Source organism: Rhinolophus hipposideros (assembly GCF_964194185.1).
Source record: "Rhinolophus hipposideros genome assembly, chromosome: 13".
Classification (NCBI taxonomy): domain Eukaryota; kingdom Metazoa; phylum Chordata; class Mammalia; order Chiroptera; family Rhinolophidae; genus Rhinolophus; species Rhinolophus hipposideros.
In genome coordinates, this window is record NC_138059.1 from 51575849 (window position 1) to 51593112 (window position 17264).

Consider the following 17264-nt stretch of genomic DNA (forward strand, 5'->3'; position numbering starts at 1 on the left):
AATAACATCACTCAGTTATTATTCTCCCTGAAAACTCCTAAGAGAGACCAGTTTGTAAGACTGTTACTTAGTATTTCATTTGATTATTGTGGCTTTTACATAGAAAATTTTCAGTTGTACTTGTTTTAAATTATATACAAGCTGTACATAAAATTATTAAAATCAATCATTTATTATAACTTACTCATGAAAGTTTGCATACGAATGTTTGCATATATGCCTATTTGAATTTTTACTGGCTAAATTTAATCACTTTGTATAATGTGAACAAGCTTCAGAGTACACTTTCTGCCATACTTGTTTTAATTTACTTTATGTGAATTTCTGGAGTAGTAATAGTTCATGGAAGCCATTTGTAATTTAAGTTGGTGATTTTGTTATCATAGAAAAGATTTCTTAGTTATCTATCTGGACTGGGGCTTTTTCTTTAAATTTCTTGGTAACATTGTGCCAAGCCTCCAAAAAAGGCTTATTCCACAGAAAAGAATTAAAAATCACTAAGTTATCAATATACTTTAATTTTATAAGGACTTGTAGTGAGAATTCATATTATATTCTAGCTAATTTGTGGTAATTTTGAATCCATATGAAACAACCTTCCAGAAAAATTGACAGACACCCAGCTGTTAGTTTGTACATTTACTTTTGTCTTTTATCACAGAAAGTCTGATAGAGAATTGGAGCTAATGTTGTAATATTTTCACTGGTGTTTGAGTTGAATTATACGCTTGTACATACAACTGAAAAGCATATAGTAGTGATTATTTAGCAATTTTTCTTTTTAGTCCATTATATTACATTATGCATGTTTGGAGTCTTTCCTATTGTGGCATCTATAAGAAACTACGTTTAAATAATTATAATGAAGTTTTGTTGAAATTTTTGAAATACTTGTTAACGCAAACCTTTATAGTTGTCCAGTTGTGTTCAATGATAGTATAAAAAGTTGCCAAAGAAAATATATTATGTACAATTCAGCAATAAGACAATTGTCAACACAGTTGGGAATAAATAACAAGGGTAAACTCTAGTTACATTTAGAATTGCAATTTGCCTACTGAAATTAGAGATGATTCCCTGTGATGTGAAATTGACTCGAACATGACACAAATGTCTAGCCAACAACCAGACATTTTCATTTGATTGTGTGACTTTTGAGACTCTAGATACTGGATTTTATTTTTGGAAAGATTAGCTGCTCTGTTTGTAAGGGCTGATTCGTTGAAAGTGTAATATCCCCCCCCCCCAAAAAAAAAATCACCTAAAGGGAAATAAAACATAGACATGCCTAATAAATTAGGTTTGTTTGTTTGTTTTTGATGGTGTGAGTTTTTTGGTTTCCCTATTCAAAGATAACTGCTGAATATGTAGTCTTATTACATATTTTTGTTTCTTCTGCCACTTGAAGTTAAATTTATGTTAAAAGTGAAATAATAATGGATTGTTGAATGTCTTACAGATGTTTAAAATTGAAGTCTTTGACTGGTGCAGCCGTTGTGGAAGACACTGTGGAGGTTCCTCAAAAAATTATGAATAGAATTACCATATACCCAGCAATCCCTCTCCTGGGTATCTACCCAAAAAATCTGAAAACATTTATACATAAAGACACGTGTGCTCCAATGTTCATTGCAGTTTTGTTTACGGTGGCCAAGACATGGAAACAACCAAAATGTCCTTTGATAGATGAATGGATAAAGAAGTTGTGGTATATATACAAATGGAATACTATTTGGCGGTAAGAAAAGATGATATAGGAACATTTGTGACAACATGGATGGATCTTGAGAGTATAATTCTAAGCAAAATAAGTCAGACAGAAAAAGCAGAGAACCATATGAATTCACTGATATGTGGTATATAAACCAAAAACAACAAAAGAACAAGATAAACAAATGAGAAACAAAAACTCATAGACACAGACAATAGTTTAGTGGTTACCAGAGGGTAAAGGGAAGTGGGGGGTGGAAGATGAGGGTAAGGGGGATCAAATATATGGTGATGGAAGGAGAACTGACTCTGGGTGGTGAACACACAATGGGATTTATAGATGATGTAATACAGAATTGTACACCTGAAATCTATGTAATTTTATTAACAAATGTGACCCCAATAAATTAAAAAAAACATTGAAGTCTTTGAATAAAATATTAAAACATAAAAAAATTTGAGGATATGCATACTTATAACCCAGCAATTCAACCCAATAGAAATGAGAAAAACATCCACCCAGACTTGTACATAAATGTTCATAGCAGTTTTATTCATAACCCAAAACTAGAAACATGGCAAATGTCTACCTACTAATGAATCAATAAATGAAATGTGTATATTAATTCAGTGAAATATTACTCAGCAATAAAAATGAAAGAACTATTAACATTTGCAACAACATGAATGAATCCTAAAAACCTATGCTAAGTGAAAGAAATCAGATTCAAAATATTATAGTGTATGATAAAATTTATGATTTTTCTTAAATCAGAAAATATAGAGACAAAAAGCAGATAAGTGGATTTGGGGTAGGAGCAGGAATTGACTGCAAAAGGGCACCAGTGAACATTTTGGGGAGACTAAAATATTCTAAAACTGAATTGAGAGTTTTGGACAACCGTATAAATTTACCAAAAAAACCCATTGAATTGTAGACTTAAAATGGATGGGTTTTATGGTATGTAAATTATCTCTCAATGAAATTTTGTTTAAAAAAGAGAGGGAAAAGGGTAATAAAATCCTATACCATCATTTTATTTCCACACAAGAAAGTAGGAACTCTCTTCCCAATGACCCATATTTAACCCAAGAATAGTCTCAATTTTTTTATTTGTATTTTTGTGTGTGTTTGATAGGAGAGTGAGATTAAGTAATTAGTTTTACTAAAATTATTCAATAAGCGTTTATAGTTTGATAATTTCATCATCTCATACTTATACCGGAGGTGCCAAAAAGTGTATACAAGTGGACAGTTTGGTCAACTTTGCTCAAGAAGTAGTCCATTGTAATCAGAAGTGTCTGGATGCTGAGGTAACCACTTGTAATTGCAGAAGTCAAGTGTGACTTGTATTCATCTTTTGTTATAGATATATATTGAGTATTACAATTTTAATGCAGTTTTCCTTTCTTAACATTTTTTGGCACACTGTATATTAAGCACCCTGTACTTACTATTTTGTTTTTTTTAACCATTTTATTGATATATAATTCACATACCATACAATTCAGCCTTTTAAAGTTCATGGTCTTTAATATAGTCACAGAGTTGTGTTCATCACCACAATCCATTTTGGAACATGTTCAATAACTCCAAAAGAAACTCCTGTGTTTTGGAAAATGCAATTATTTTTCACACACACAAAAAAGCCCATGTTATTTATGTTGCCTACAAGATTTGTTATTTGTTAACGCATTAATGATTATTTTTGAAAAGTTCTCGTTTTTAATTTCTAATATTATTACTATTTATAGATGTAACCCACAAAAACAAAAGCTTTTGGGAGTTCTTAATAATTATAGAATGTAAAGTGTTCTTAAGACCAATGGGTTTGAGAAATACTGGTCTATATACCCATTATAGTAGTTCCCCCTTATCCATAGGCGATACATTCCAAGACCCCTCCATGGATGTCTGAAACATTGAATGATACTGAAGCTTATATATACTATTATTTTTCCCACACATTTTCCTATGATAAAGTTTAATTGATAAGTTAGGCAAAGTAAGAGATTAACAACAGCAATAAAATATAACAATTATACTATAACAAGTTATGTGAACGTGGTCACTTGTTTCAGGGAGTCCCGAGCTGAAGTCTTTGTATAGGCTCAATGCTTTCTGGTAAAACATGTGGCCATTAATCAGAACACATTTTCTACTTTTGTTTTCCACCCACAAATTTAATAAATTTTCCAACTTAACCAAGCACTTATCATGCACTATGGACGTAACTTTTGCAATTTCAGGTGTAGAGCAAAACCAACAAGAATTTCTTTTTTTGTTCTTCACTATTCACGGATAGAAGATTCATTCTTACTGTAGATCTTAGCAACCTCAACATACAATTTTTTTTCTTTCCTTATTAAGCAAGAACTTTTACCTTTTCACTTAAAGGAGGTACTTTATGGCTTCTCTTTCAAATATCTGAATTGCCAGCATCACTTTGGGGTCATTATTAAGTAAAATAAATGTGATGAACACAAGCCCTGCAATACCACAACAGTCCATCTGATAACTGAACTGGCTACTAAGTGACTAATGGGTGGGTAACGTGTACAGTGTGGAGATGCTGGGCTAAGGGATGATTCACACCCCAGGTGGAATGGAGGAGATAGATTTCATCATGCTACTCAGAACCACATACAATTTAAATCTTGTGAATTGTTCATTTCAGGAATTTTCCACTTAATATTTTCAGACTGAAGTTGACCACGAATAATTGAAATCATGGAAAACCAAACCACGGATAAGGGGGGATGATTGTATCTTGACTTCCTCTAGTCCCACACAATTCTTAGCCCTCTGGCAATATTGTTTTTTTCTTCCACTACCTTTCTGAAGCTCTATGTTAAGATTACCTATAAATTCTGAATTTCAAAATTGAATTCAATTTTCATTCCTTATCTTATTTAACCACCCTTAAGCCTCTGACATTGTTTTCCTCTCCCTTCTTAAAAATCTTTCTCTCTCCCATGTTTGGGACACCAACCCTTTCACTATCTCTTCTTACCTTTCTGCCTTTCTACACTCTATTTGCTCTTTGACCTTTCAGATTGGTTATTCTCAGGTTTCCAATCTAAGCTATTTTTCTCATTGCTTTATGTATTTTCCCTGGGAAATCTCATTCAAATCTTTGGCTTCAGTTGCTGCCGATATATCAATGATTTTCAAATCTGCATTGCTTTTCTGGGCTTGATTGCTCTATTTCCAAAAGTATATTAATGTTCCATGAGCATTTCAAAGTGAACACATCTTACTGAAACTCATGAACTTCTCTTTCTCAAAATCACTCTCTTATTTGGGTTAATAATATTACTATCCATTGATTTGGAAACAATAAAAAAAAACAGAAAACATTAATTTAAAAAAAATAATTGTGAAGTTATCTTTGAGTGTTTTTCTTCTTAACCCCTTCGTATGCAGTAGATTCCCAAATCCAATTCTAGCTCCAGGACAGTTTTCATATCTATTCCTTGTTTTCCCTCCCTTACTCATGCTCACATCATCATTCTCCTGAAGTACTACAATTGTCCTATTAATCAGCTGGTCTCATCTTTCAGAGTTATCTTTAAAATATGCATGTGTGACCATCGTTACTTTTCGTTTTTCAAATTCTTCCATGCTTCCTCCTTACCTACAGGATAATTTCGTGCTTCTTAACAAGGCTATGACACAAGAAGTCCTTCATTATTTGGTCCTATTGACCTTTCCAGTTGTGTCTTCTGCCACCCCCAGTTTATACCTTACTTCTTAGCCGTGCTTTGTGGTGCAATAGCGCTTTTGCTCAGGTGGTACTCTCTGTCTGGAGTGTCCATATCCTTTCTGTTAGCAGAACTTATCCCTGTGGGTCTGCTCCTCTTAATTGTATTTTCTAGGTCTCTCTCTCTCTCTCTTTCTCTGTCTCTCTCTCTCTCTTTTAAAATTAGTTTCAGGTGTACAAAACAATGTAACACTTATACATTTATACCCCTCACAAAGTGATAACCCCACTCCCCCAGTCTACTACCCGTCTAACATCGTATATAGCTAAATTCCATTGACTCTATTCCCTATGCTATACTCCACATTCTGTGACCCTATATATATTAAATTATAGTTGACATTCATTGTTATTCATCTTCAGCTTCAGGTGTACAGCACAGTGGTCAGGCAACTACACCATCCCTTAAGTCGTCTCCCTAATAAGACAAGTGCCCATCTAACACCCTACAAAATCTTTACATTATTGATTATATTCCCCAAACTGTCCTTCATATCTCCATGGCAATCTTGTGGTTACCACCAGGTCTCTTTTTAAAGGTCATGTCCTCTCCAAGATCTTCTCTCTCAGTCTAAGATACCCTTGCTTGTTTAATTTTGCAAACTCAGAAATCCATTAGAATCAGCCCTTATCACATCTCACTGTATTGTAGATATTTGTTTACATCTCTATTTCCCCACTAAATTGTGAATGTGGGGCTGTCTCCTCTGCACCTTGTAACTGTCCAAGCTCATGAATAGGTGTGCAACTGAATTAGTTGGTGTGGGCGGGGGTGGGGGTGGGGGGGGGGTGAGGGGTCAGAGCAGTGCTCCCTTGTCCCTCATTCCTTATCTTATTTGACCACCCTTAATCCTCTGACAAGTTATTCTGAACCAGCATCAGAGACATTAATTTCTCCTCATAGTTAAATCAAGTTGTGAATAGTGAATTGCTTTGTCATAGAGAAAAATAGGCACAAAAGAAATAAATCTGGTGATAAATACAATGCAATGAAGTTTTTCTCTCACTGAGGGATCAAGGATTCATCCTGCAGTTTTTTTGTTTGCCTCCTCTCATAGATTAGCAATGTAGAGAAGGATTTACAGAGAAAAAGAGATGCTGAGATGAAAGAACGCATGGGGAAAGAAAAGGAAAACCAGGTGAGTTACTTGGAAAAAAGTACTAAAAGGGGGATGAGGGTGATAGAAAAATAAAAAGAGAAAGCATTGTGGGAAAGTATGTACAGAAACAGTACCAAAGAATAGTCCATTTGCTGCCAATAAGGAGCTACAGGGAACAAGAAATACAGGAATGAGAGGAAACTCTGACAGGATGCAGCTTCACAATTCTTTTCAGAGTTGGAGCTCATGCCGGCTTCTTTATATTGTCTCTAAAATGTGTGTCCACCCTGACTCTCAGATCTATGTAGGTTTTTTCTGAAAAGCACTTCTGGGTCAAAAGGCCAGAGCCCCCACATTAGAATAGGAAACTGTCTTTTCTGGATATATATACCATCCTAGGAACAAAACCATTTGACACCCCAATCATTTAATGAAATAATTCTAATAATTGGGACTTTGGTTTAAGATATTGATGAGACACCTACAGAACCCCAATTGTTATATTCAATTTTTTCCATCTACTGTGTTTATATAGGATTGTAATAAAATCCTATGTCAAATTTTAATACTCTTTGATGTCAAAAATAAAAAATAACTCATGTTCCAAAACATTTAAGAGATCAAGAGTACAGTCAGTAATTGCTTCGGTTAAAGAGCAACAGAGCTATAAATTTAATCATAATTTTAAAATTGTGTAGAACACAAGAATTGAGCTTGTAAATTCCCCATTTTATAAATCCCTCATTTTTTAAAATAAAGATTTCTCCAGAATTAGAACTATTTATTTGTTTAGTAATAAGCTACATGTTAAGTGAAATCAATATAAAAATTCAGAGAAAAGTGTTAAGTGATAATGTTTCAAAAGTAAAATATGTGTCTTATTGAACCCACTAGTTATATTTGCCTGGTTTTGAAAGATAACACCATATCTAATTATTTTAAAATCAGCAGAATATTCAAGAAACTAAATATTTTGCAAAGATGTCATTATAATAACCTTCATTTTATAGTACTCTCCCACTGTTATTCAGGCCTATAAAAAAATCTGTGTATATATATCCTCACATCAGAATTATTAGTCCCAACTTTTCTTATTATTCCTCTTCAAATAGCAAACTATTAACTAAACATCTAGAAACAAGTAGTTCACAAGTTCTGTCATTGCAATTAGGTCTCATCAGTTCTGTCCAATGAATGTCCATCAGAGGGGAGATAAATTTGTGGGTAGGAAATGGAGGCAGAAATATAACACTTCCACAAAATTTAGTGTTTAGGTTAACATTCTTCCTTAACTGCCACCTGCTTTCTTTAACACTCTTTCAAATCTCTCAAACCTTGTACCATGGAATTATAGAATGTTTGAGCCTGAAGGGAATGGAGATATCTTTGGGGCCAGCTCTTTATTTGATGTAAGAGGAAATTGAAGGGCAGAGAGGGGCAGCAACTTGCCCATGATCTGGAAAAGAGCCAATATTGGAGCTTAGGTTTTCCAACTCAAGCACATACACATGACATGCTTCTCTGTCCATTGAAGATAGTAATTTTGGCATTTCTCAAAGTCCAGGATATATCTTCAGATCGATGAGTCAATCCAGTATAAGAGAATTGGGGTTGGCTTCCCATATTAGAACAGACTATTCATCAATCTTGTGTATATGTTTACAAATGATGAGAGAGAGGGAAGAAGGTAGATGGACATAGAGTAAGATAGTGTAACACAGAAGCAGTTTAGCTTAGCAGTTAAGAGCAAAGACTCTCTTCACACTGCTGGGGCTTCTCCTCTGACTGGCCACATACTAACCTAAGGCCAGTTGCAGCATCTCTCTGGTCTCTGTTGTACAGTTTCTGAAGATTAAGTGAGCTAAAGTTCTTACAACTAGGCCTAGCACATGCTGAACACTACGTGTGCTAGCTGTTATAGAAACTTCCATTTAAAGGAGCCCAGACAATTTGGTGGCACCTGAAGGTGTCACATATAGTCACTCATCTGTGAAGACATGTGGTCTTTTCAGCAGTTCTTCCCCAATGGGATTCTGCTAAGCTGCACACATTTAAGATCCCAGGTAGTTCACTCATATGCTGCTTAAAAGTTGGGTTTTTCAGTGTGACTCTAAGAGATCCATTTAGGAATAAAACCCACGATCTTTTTCAGAGCTGCAAAGAAGCCAGTTTGGGTTCACAGACTCTCTCAAGGGTAAGACACCATTGCTCTCTAAAAAGCTAGAGGTAGGAGGTAACCTCATTCCAATCAGTATTCCACATATTCATTAGTTGAACCTGACAAGGAGATTCCAGCCTTCAAATCTGTTTGAGGCAGAAGGACCCCAAGGAGGTCAAGAAGAAAAACTACCTAAATCAACCAAAAATATCCCCTTTCTCTCCATTCTCTATGACATTTTGGGTTTATTAAACAGTTTAGCTATTAACATTTTTCATGTGAAACAAAAACCATGGGTGTGTGCCTTTTGGAGAACCACGTAAATCAACAAAGCTATACATAGAACAGAGTGATTTGCTTAGCAGCCAAGAGTTCCCTGCAGATAGCAGTTATACAGATCTTGCCGAAGAAAGGAAGTGCTGTGCTTCCTTATTTTTCTAGCATCCTAGGCTTGCAAGTCAATACACATCCTCCACACACTTGACTATTCAAATAAATATCGACAAATCATACTGATTATTATGTGGGCTTAGATTTATAGAATTACAATATTAGTAATGATGGAACTCTTTTCAGAAATGTCAGTATTACATGTATTTATTACATTAGTCTTAATTTTAGAGGTAATTTAGAAATGGAATATCTAAGGTAGTTATGTTTTTTAATTAATAGTAAATTAGCAAAAGTAAAATATCATTTATGTGTACTTTGATAAATTATATATGCAACTGTGGTTTAATCCATTTAAATGATACTTAAAAAGAGACAGAGTAACAGGTATTCTTGCAATGCTAATGGCTTTCTCATATTTCCTTAATGATGTGATAATCACCTATGGAAATACAAAAAGCTGTTTCCCATCTGCCCAACACAAATATGTTGCCTCCTGTTTCCTCATAGTGGCATTCAGCACTTCTCCAGTTTTCCAGACAGTCTTCAGTCCTGAAGTAAAAGTTGATTTTTATTTCTCCATAGGTTGTGTTAAAGAGTACCTTATAAATCCACTGTTAGCACTTTACTGGAGATTGAAAAAACAACCATTAGTATTGAGCTCTGGGTTTAAATCAAGTGCTTGGTGTGCTTCGGCTTTTATAATGCCCTCCCAAGACGTTCCTTCCAATGTGCTTCCCACAGAGCCCAGTCACAGAGTTGGCCACTCTTCTCTACTGCCAACAAGGGACAAGCTTTCAGATCTACTGATATCTTTTCCCTAATTTTTATATGAAAACCTGAAAAGAAAAAGCAGGGCTTACTTTTTTTTTTTTTAATATTGGGAACAGTGTGTTTTTCCAGGACCCATCAGTTCCATGTCAAATCATTGTTTTTCAATCTAGTTGTGGGAGGCGCAGCTCAGCTCCAAGTCAAGTCGTTGTTTTCAGTCTAGCTTTGGAGGGCGCAGTTCACTGGCCCATGTGGGAATTGAACTGGCAACCTTGTTGTTAAGAGCTCGCGCTCTAACCAACTGAGCCATCAGGCTGCCCAGGGCTTACTTTTTAAGTGAGCTTCAGTGGTGGCTCACATTTCAGGGTCTTTGGTCACATAACCTCTTTCATCCAGGGATGTTCAGGGGCCTATTCCTTGAAGAAAGATGTCAGAGCATTTTCTGGCTCCTTATGTAGAATTGGTAAGTAGAACATGGCATTCACAAAGCCCGAACTTTCAGATGTCACTTCCACAAACTACATTCCAAGGCGCAGCCAACTCCGTGGCCTTGTAAACATACAGTCCTATAGGGCTAGTCCTGTTTCCCACCACCTTATGACAGAGGCCAGCTGCCAGTTAGACTTATTTTTATATATAGACCAGTTTAATAGGAAAAACCAAAGATTTCCAGATAATATTATGACTGAGCAAGTTATTTTATTTTGTCTCATTATCTCCTAAAGCTTCTTTCCTCTGACTAATTCTCAAGATTTCAACATGAAGAAAGCATTCTCCGGTTCCTGAGGTAACTCTAAAACAGGGTATGGGGTCTCTTGTGTGTATCTATACTCTAGCACTGTCACTCCCTATCATTTGTGTACACAGGCCTCACCCCATAGCTACAAGCTCATTGAGAACCAGAAATAGGTCTTCTTCTCCATTCCATCTCCTTGCATAACAGGGCTCCAACCCGAGGTGAACATATGCTGGATCCTTCCCTGAGCTTCCGACTAGGAACTCTAGGTACCTACTAATCCATTGCACTCAGATGTCACACAGGTACATTAAAATCGCTGAATTCACCGTCCCCTCCCCTAGAGCTAATTCTGCTCTTGGGCCCCTAATCAATGGTCACTATTCACTTAGTTGCCCAAGGCTTAAACCTGGGTGTCACACTCAACTCACACCCTTACATATCTTCATCCTTTAATCAGTTACCTAAGTTCTGCCATCTTCTTATGGTTCAAACTTAACAAGCATTCTTTATTTGTAGTGACACTATCTTAATTTCAGCAACAATATGTTACCTTAATTAACACAACTACTTCCAAGTCAGTGTCCTTGTCCTTAATGCTGCTGTCTTCCATCATTGTCCCTACTAGGAATCATATCTTGCACATAGTTGGGCAGTCCCACTTCCCATTGGAAGGAATCCAGCAGCCTTAGTATGGTTTCATAGGCCACTGCTCTTTCACCTTGTCCATCATCCATTCTTCCTACCTATGGTCACAATGCCTAACTTTCATTGGGGACACCTTCCTCACTTTCCCTCACTTTCCTTTGATCCCCAGCTCTTCCTCACTACCTCCTCCTGTTAATCCAGCTTCAGGGCTAAGAAGCAGGGAAAGGGGTCCCTCTGGCACAGTGATTTTGATTCAGGCTTTGCCATTTGTCTCCATCAGCCCAGTGGAAAATCAATCTTTTGACATATTGGTCAGGAAGAGGTTCTTGTGTTGGGTTTACACCCCCTTGAATCTGAGCCTGGAGTTGCTGGTGGCCATCTGAACATGGACTCTAGACCTGCCAACAGAGGTGGGCCACCAGAGCAGAGACTGAGTCACACAGACTTCTGACATGTTTTAGCACTTGGATTCAGGTTTGCCCAAACCACTTTATCCCCAGTCTTTTCAGTTGCACAGGTCCTTTTTTGTTTAAATCCATCTGGGTTGATTTTATTTGTTTGTCTAACAAAAGAGATTTGACGACCACAGATGGTCATCAACCCTTGGTGATTGACTTCTCCCTGTTTTTTGAAGACTCCATAAGGTCCAGGCTTCTTGTAAAGACTCTTGCACAAGGTACCTCCTCTTCTGGAATTTCCTTTTTCTTTGTTTGAATAATTCCTATTTATTCTCCAAGAATCAGCAAAGTCTACCACTCCTGAGAGGCTTCTCCTGACTCCCCAGGCTCCCTAATTATGACCCTCTCACAGCACTTACCATATTAGATCTTGATTGCCTGTATACTTTTGGGGAGCTCCTTCTGGACTGAGGCTCCCTAAGGCTGAGATCATGTCTTTCCATTGTTGTGTCTCCAGAACCATATTCACTCACATGTATGAAAGTAAAATTAAAGCCTGATATGGTGATGGAAGGAAATCACCATTATCTAATTTGAGAATATTTCCTCATTTTTCAAAAATACCCCAATCCCATTAGCAGTCAATCTTCATTGCTCCATCTCCCCAGCCCTCTGGCAATAACTAGTATACTTCCTGTCACCATATTTGCTTATTCTAGACATTTCATGTAAATAGATTTAGATAAGATGGTCTTTTGTGTCTGATTTCTTTCACAGCATGTTTTCAAGATTCATCCATGTTGTGGCCTCTATCAGTACTTCATGCCTTTCGGGGGTTGAATAATATCCCACTGTGTGGATACACCATAATTTGTTGAACCACTCATTAGTTGATAGACAGCTGTTTCAACCTTTTAGCTATTGTGAACAATGCTGCTATGAACATTGTTTCTGTGTAGACGTATATTTCCAATTCTTTTGGGTATATACCTAGGAATGGAATTGCGGAGTTATATGATAACTCTATATTTAACTTTTTAGGAACTGCCAGCCTGTTTTCCAAAGTGGCTGCATCATTTCATATTTCAAACAGTAATGTATGAATGTTCTAGTTTCCCCACATCCTCATCAACACATTATCTGTTGTTTGTTTTATAGCCATTCTAATAGTTGTGAACAGATATCTCCTTGTGGTTTTGATTTGCATCTTCCCAGCGACTAATGTTATTGATCATACTTTCATGTGCTTTTTGGGATTTGTATATTTTCCTTAAAGAAATATCTATTCAGGTCATATGCTTATATTATTTTTTTTTTTAAGATGGAGAAAAACTTTTATTCTAAAAATAGATTTCAACAACAACAAAATATTGAGCTGGTCATTCTAATAAAAAGAGGAAAAGTTAACAGGAATTTGCTTAAATTTTTTTTCTAAAATATACAAAATTGTCACTGTAATATACTACAAACTCTCATTTTTCAGTATTTGAATTACTCACATTATGAATTATCCAAGGAAATTTTTTTTAATTAATTTATTTATTTATTAGCTTCAGGTGTACAAAACAAGGTAATACTTAGACGTTCATCATTTATATCCCTCATACTGTGAACCCCCCTCCCCTCATCCACTATCCCTCCGACCTCACACTGAACCATCACATTATATATATAAAATTATAGTTGGCATTCATTAATGTTTAGCTTCTGATGTACAATGTCATGATCAGGTATCCACAGTATCCCTGAGGTGGTCTCCCAAATAGGACGCATGTCCATCGGATACCCAACAAAATCTTTACAACATTATAGAATACCTTCCCCAAATTAATTTTCAAAAAAAAAAACCCTGAGGCCATCTTGTGGTTACCAGCTGCTTCCAAATCCCTTCACCTTTCCCCTTATCCCCAACCCCCTCCCACACACCCATCTAACCACTCTCGGTTTTTTCTCTGCGTCCCCAAAACTGTCTCTGATTAGTTCATTCACATAGTCTTTTCTTTAGATTCCATATATAAGTGAGATCATATGGTACTTGTCTTTCTCTTTCTGACTTATTTCACTTAACATAATGTTCTCTAGATCCATCCATGTTGCTGCAAATGATAAGATTTCTTTCTTCTTTATGGCTGCGTAATACTCCATTGTATAAATGTACCACAGCTTCTTAATCCAGTCATCTACCGATGGGCATTTTGGTTGTTTCCATATCTTGGCTATTGTGTAAAGTGCTGCAATAAACATAGGAGTGCATACAGATTTTTGAATTGGAGTTTTGGATTTCTCCGGGTAGATGCCTAGGAGTGGAATTACTGGATCATAGGGTAGTTCCATTTTCAGATTCCTGAGATACCTCCATACTGTTTTCCATAGAGGCTGCACTAATCTGCAGTCCCACCAACAGTGCACTAGCGTTCCTATCCAAGGAAATTTTTTGTAGTTTAATAAAAATAGTGGTTTTATTGATTATAGAATTTCAGCCATGTTAGTATATATTATAATCTTTAAGAATTAGAAATAAATGACTATTTTTGTTTACCGAGAATAATCTAGTTTATGGCAGCATATTCAGTGAAAACTATTTAAGTCCTGCACAGTCATCATATCTATTTTTCAGATAACCTGAAAGTAGTCATGCAAGCTTTTATTAGGCCACGATATAGTTACCCCATACATGCGTTTCATTAAGTAGAAATAAGACATATTTTCTTTTTCAGCAAACACCGCCTCTTTTTTATACAGACATATCTTTCCCAAATTAACATTATAATGTACAAAATTTAACTTTTTATCCACAAGAGCTGCCTCAAATAACTTTAACTTTGGAAAACTACAAAGGCATGAGACCGCAGCAAAATGCAACTCTGGACTTTGTATAGTGAATTTTTCCTTTTTAAAAAAAATTATTTTTTTTATTAGTTTCATGTGTACAAAACACTGTAATAGTTAGACATTTATCATTTATACCCCTCACAAATGTATATTGCATTTTTCATTTTTACCTAAAATACCAATTTATAAATAAAACTAAATTAATGCCACATTATAATACTTATTAGGAAAGTCTTTTGTGTACACGTTTAATACAAACATGGAAAACATCAAATAGTCTGAGCAAGTATTTGACAGACTACAGAAAGTACACAGGACTGTGGAAAATAAAAATTTGTTAGTGTTTTAAAGCTGAAGAGACTGATGAATATCATTCCAATTTCTCATCTCCTTCTTTTACATCTTTCAAATTGAGTACTTCCAAAGAAAATTTGCCTTTTGTCTCCTTTTTTATAAACTCATCAATTTCTCTGAAGCAGCCTGGGTCAATCAGACACAGAATTTCTAATTACTGACTATAGTCCTCACTTTCTATAACCTTAATCAGTGGCTTGAGATTTTCCTTCAGCTTTTCTCCTTCATCCACTGGAAGGATGAACCAAAAAGTCTCATGTGGAAACGCTCTATCTTCATTTTCTCTTTCAGCTGCTTTATCACTTCCAAAGCCTGTTGTTTTGTACTCTTGTTGGTTTTGACTGAATAGTGGATGTCCTTCATTGTTCTCTCACTAAGGATACCGTGTTTCCCCGGAAATGAGACCTACTCTGAAAATAAGCCCCAATTAAGATCGTCAGCTAGACAGATCTATTTAGTATGTTATGACGATGTTCCGGAAGAAGATGACATGACTGTATTTGAATAAATGTAAATTGTGGTACATGAAAAAAATAAGACATCCCCTGAAAATATGCTCTAATGTGTCTTTTGGAGCAAAAATTAATATAAGACCCAGTCTTATTTTCGGGGAAATACGGTATAAGACCCGGTCTTATTTTAGAGGAAACACCGTAACAGCATATGGTCTCTTTGTTTTAGGGTTCACACATTTGTCGGCCACAATAGTTTCAATGTCCCTAAACATCTGCTCCAGCTTGCGTGTGCGGTTCTTTACCTGATACTTGAACCTCTCCTTTAGTCAAAATTTGCTTACAGATTTCAATCTGGTCATCTGTTCCAAATGCACTGATGAGATCTTCCATCTTTGCAATCTGCCCTTTAGAAACATTTACAAACACTGAGTGGATCTGTAGAACTTCATCAAGGTCTTTTTCCACGCCTCTGCCAGCCGAGGACCTGTTTTTGTACCAGGCTATTTCGAAGCGCTTCCCGGCTCGCTTCAGGCATATCACAGCCACATTGATTAGGCGGATCTGGTTGGTGGGGGTGAGGATGGACATCGCGGCTGCTCACAGATCTTGGGTCTTGCGAAACAAGGCAGGCAGAACCAAGGCAGATACAGGCCGCCAGCCTGAGGGCCACCTGCGCTTTGTTGTAACGACCCTAGTTGTAAGGACCCTAGTTGTAACGACTGGGGGGCACAGAAACGCCTGTAGAGCGCCCGGCGCTGCGACTAACTCCGCTGAGCCGGAGGCCACAACACACCCAGCTGACTTATTGTGCAGGCATCAGGTGATGCGAAGGCCGGACCAGGAAAAGTGAGGAACAATGCCTGTGCATTGCGGCTTTTAAGACATCATTTCTGTGCTCCTACGGAAATTTGTAAAGCATAGGTTGGCTACTGTTTAATATTTAGACATACATGTGAATTACTTTTAAAATAAATACATTTCCAAAGAATACAAATTTAAACCTTCATATGTCTATTTTCAATGGGGTTATTTGGCTTTTTTTTACTGAGTTGTAACAGTACTTTATATAGTCTGCATATTAGACCCTTATCAGATATATGATTTGCAAATATTTTCTCCCATTCTGTGGGTTGCATTTTTACTTTCTTTACAGTGTCCTTTAAAGTGCAAAAGTTTTTGATTTTTATGAAGTCCAATTTATCTATTTTTCTTTTGTTGCTTGTGCTTTTGGTGTCACATCTGAGAAACCATTACCAAAGCCAAGATAACAGAAATTTAAGCCTATGTTTTGTCCAAGAGTTTTATAGATTTAGTCTTGCATTTCGGGTTTTGATCAATTTAAAGTTAGTTATTATATATGGTGTGAGGAAAAGGTTCAACTTCATTTTTTGGCAGGTGGGTATTCCCCACCATTTGTTGAAAATAATTATTCTTTCCCCTAGTGAATTGTCTTGGCATCCTTATACAAAATCAATTGACCATATATAGGTTCATTTTTGGACTCTCAGTTTTTTTCCATTTTTCTGTATACCTATCCTCATAACTGTACAATGTGAGTCAGATACAGTCTTATTTACTGTAGCTTTTTAGAAAGTTTTGAAATTTGGAAGTGTTGAGTCCTCCAATTTTGTTCATCTTTTGCAAGACTGCTTTGGTTATCTGGATCCTTTGAATTTCCATTTCCTTTGAATTTTAGGATCAGCTTGTAAATTTGTGCAAATAAATCTGTTGGATTTTGAGAGGGATTGTGTTGAAACAGTAGATCAAATTGGAGAGTATTGCCATCTTAATAATATTCTTTCAATCCATGAACATGGGATATCTTTCCACTTATTTATTTTTATACAATAATGTTTTGTAGTTTTCAGTGTACTTGTATCTCTTTTGTTAAATTTATTCCTAAGCATCTCATTATTGTTGATACTATTGTAAATGGAATAGTCTTGTA

The 17264-nt window shown here is 36.1% G+C and overlaps 1 pseudogene across 1 annotated transcript; it reads right to left on the bottom strand.

Annotated features, from left to right (window-relative positions):
• Window positions 1-14877: 14877 nt before the first annotated feature.
• LOC308506720 (ribosome maturation protein SBDS-like) lies at window positions 14878-15904 on the bottom strand (annotated as a pseudogene). The gene is made up of 2 exons: window positions 15514-15904; window positions 14878-15239 (listed from the first exon to the last, which is right to left on the bottom strand). The product of its transcript is annotated as a ribosome maturation protein SBDS-like (transcript).
• Between the last annotated feature and the right edge of the window lie 1360 nt (window positions 15905-17264).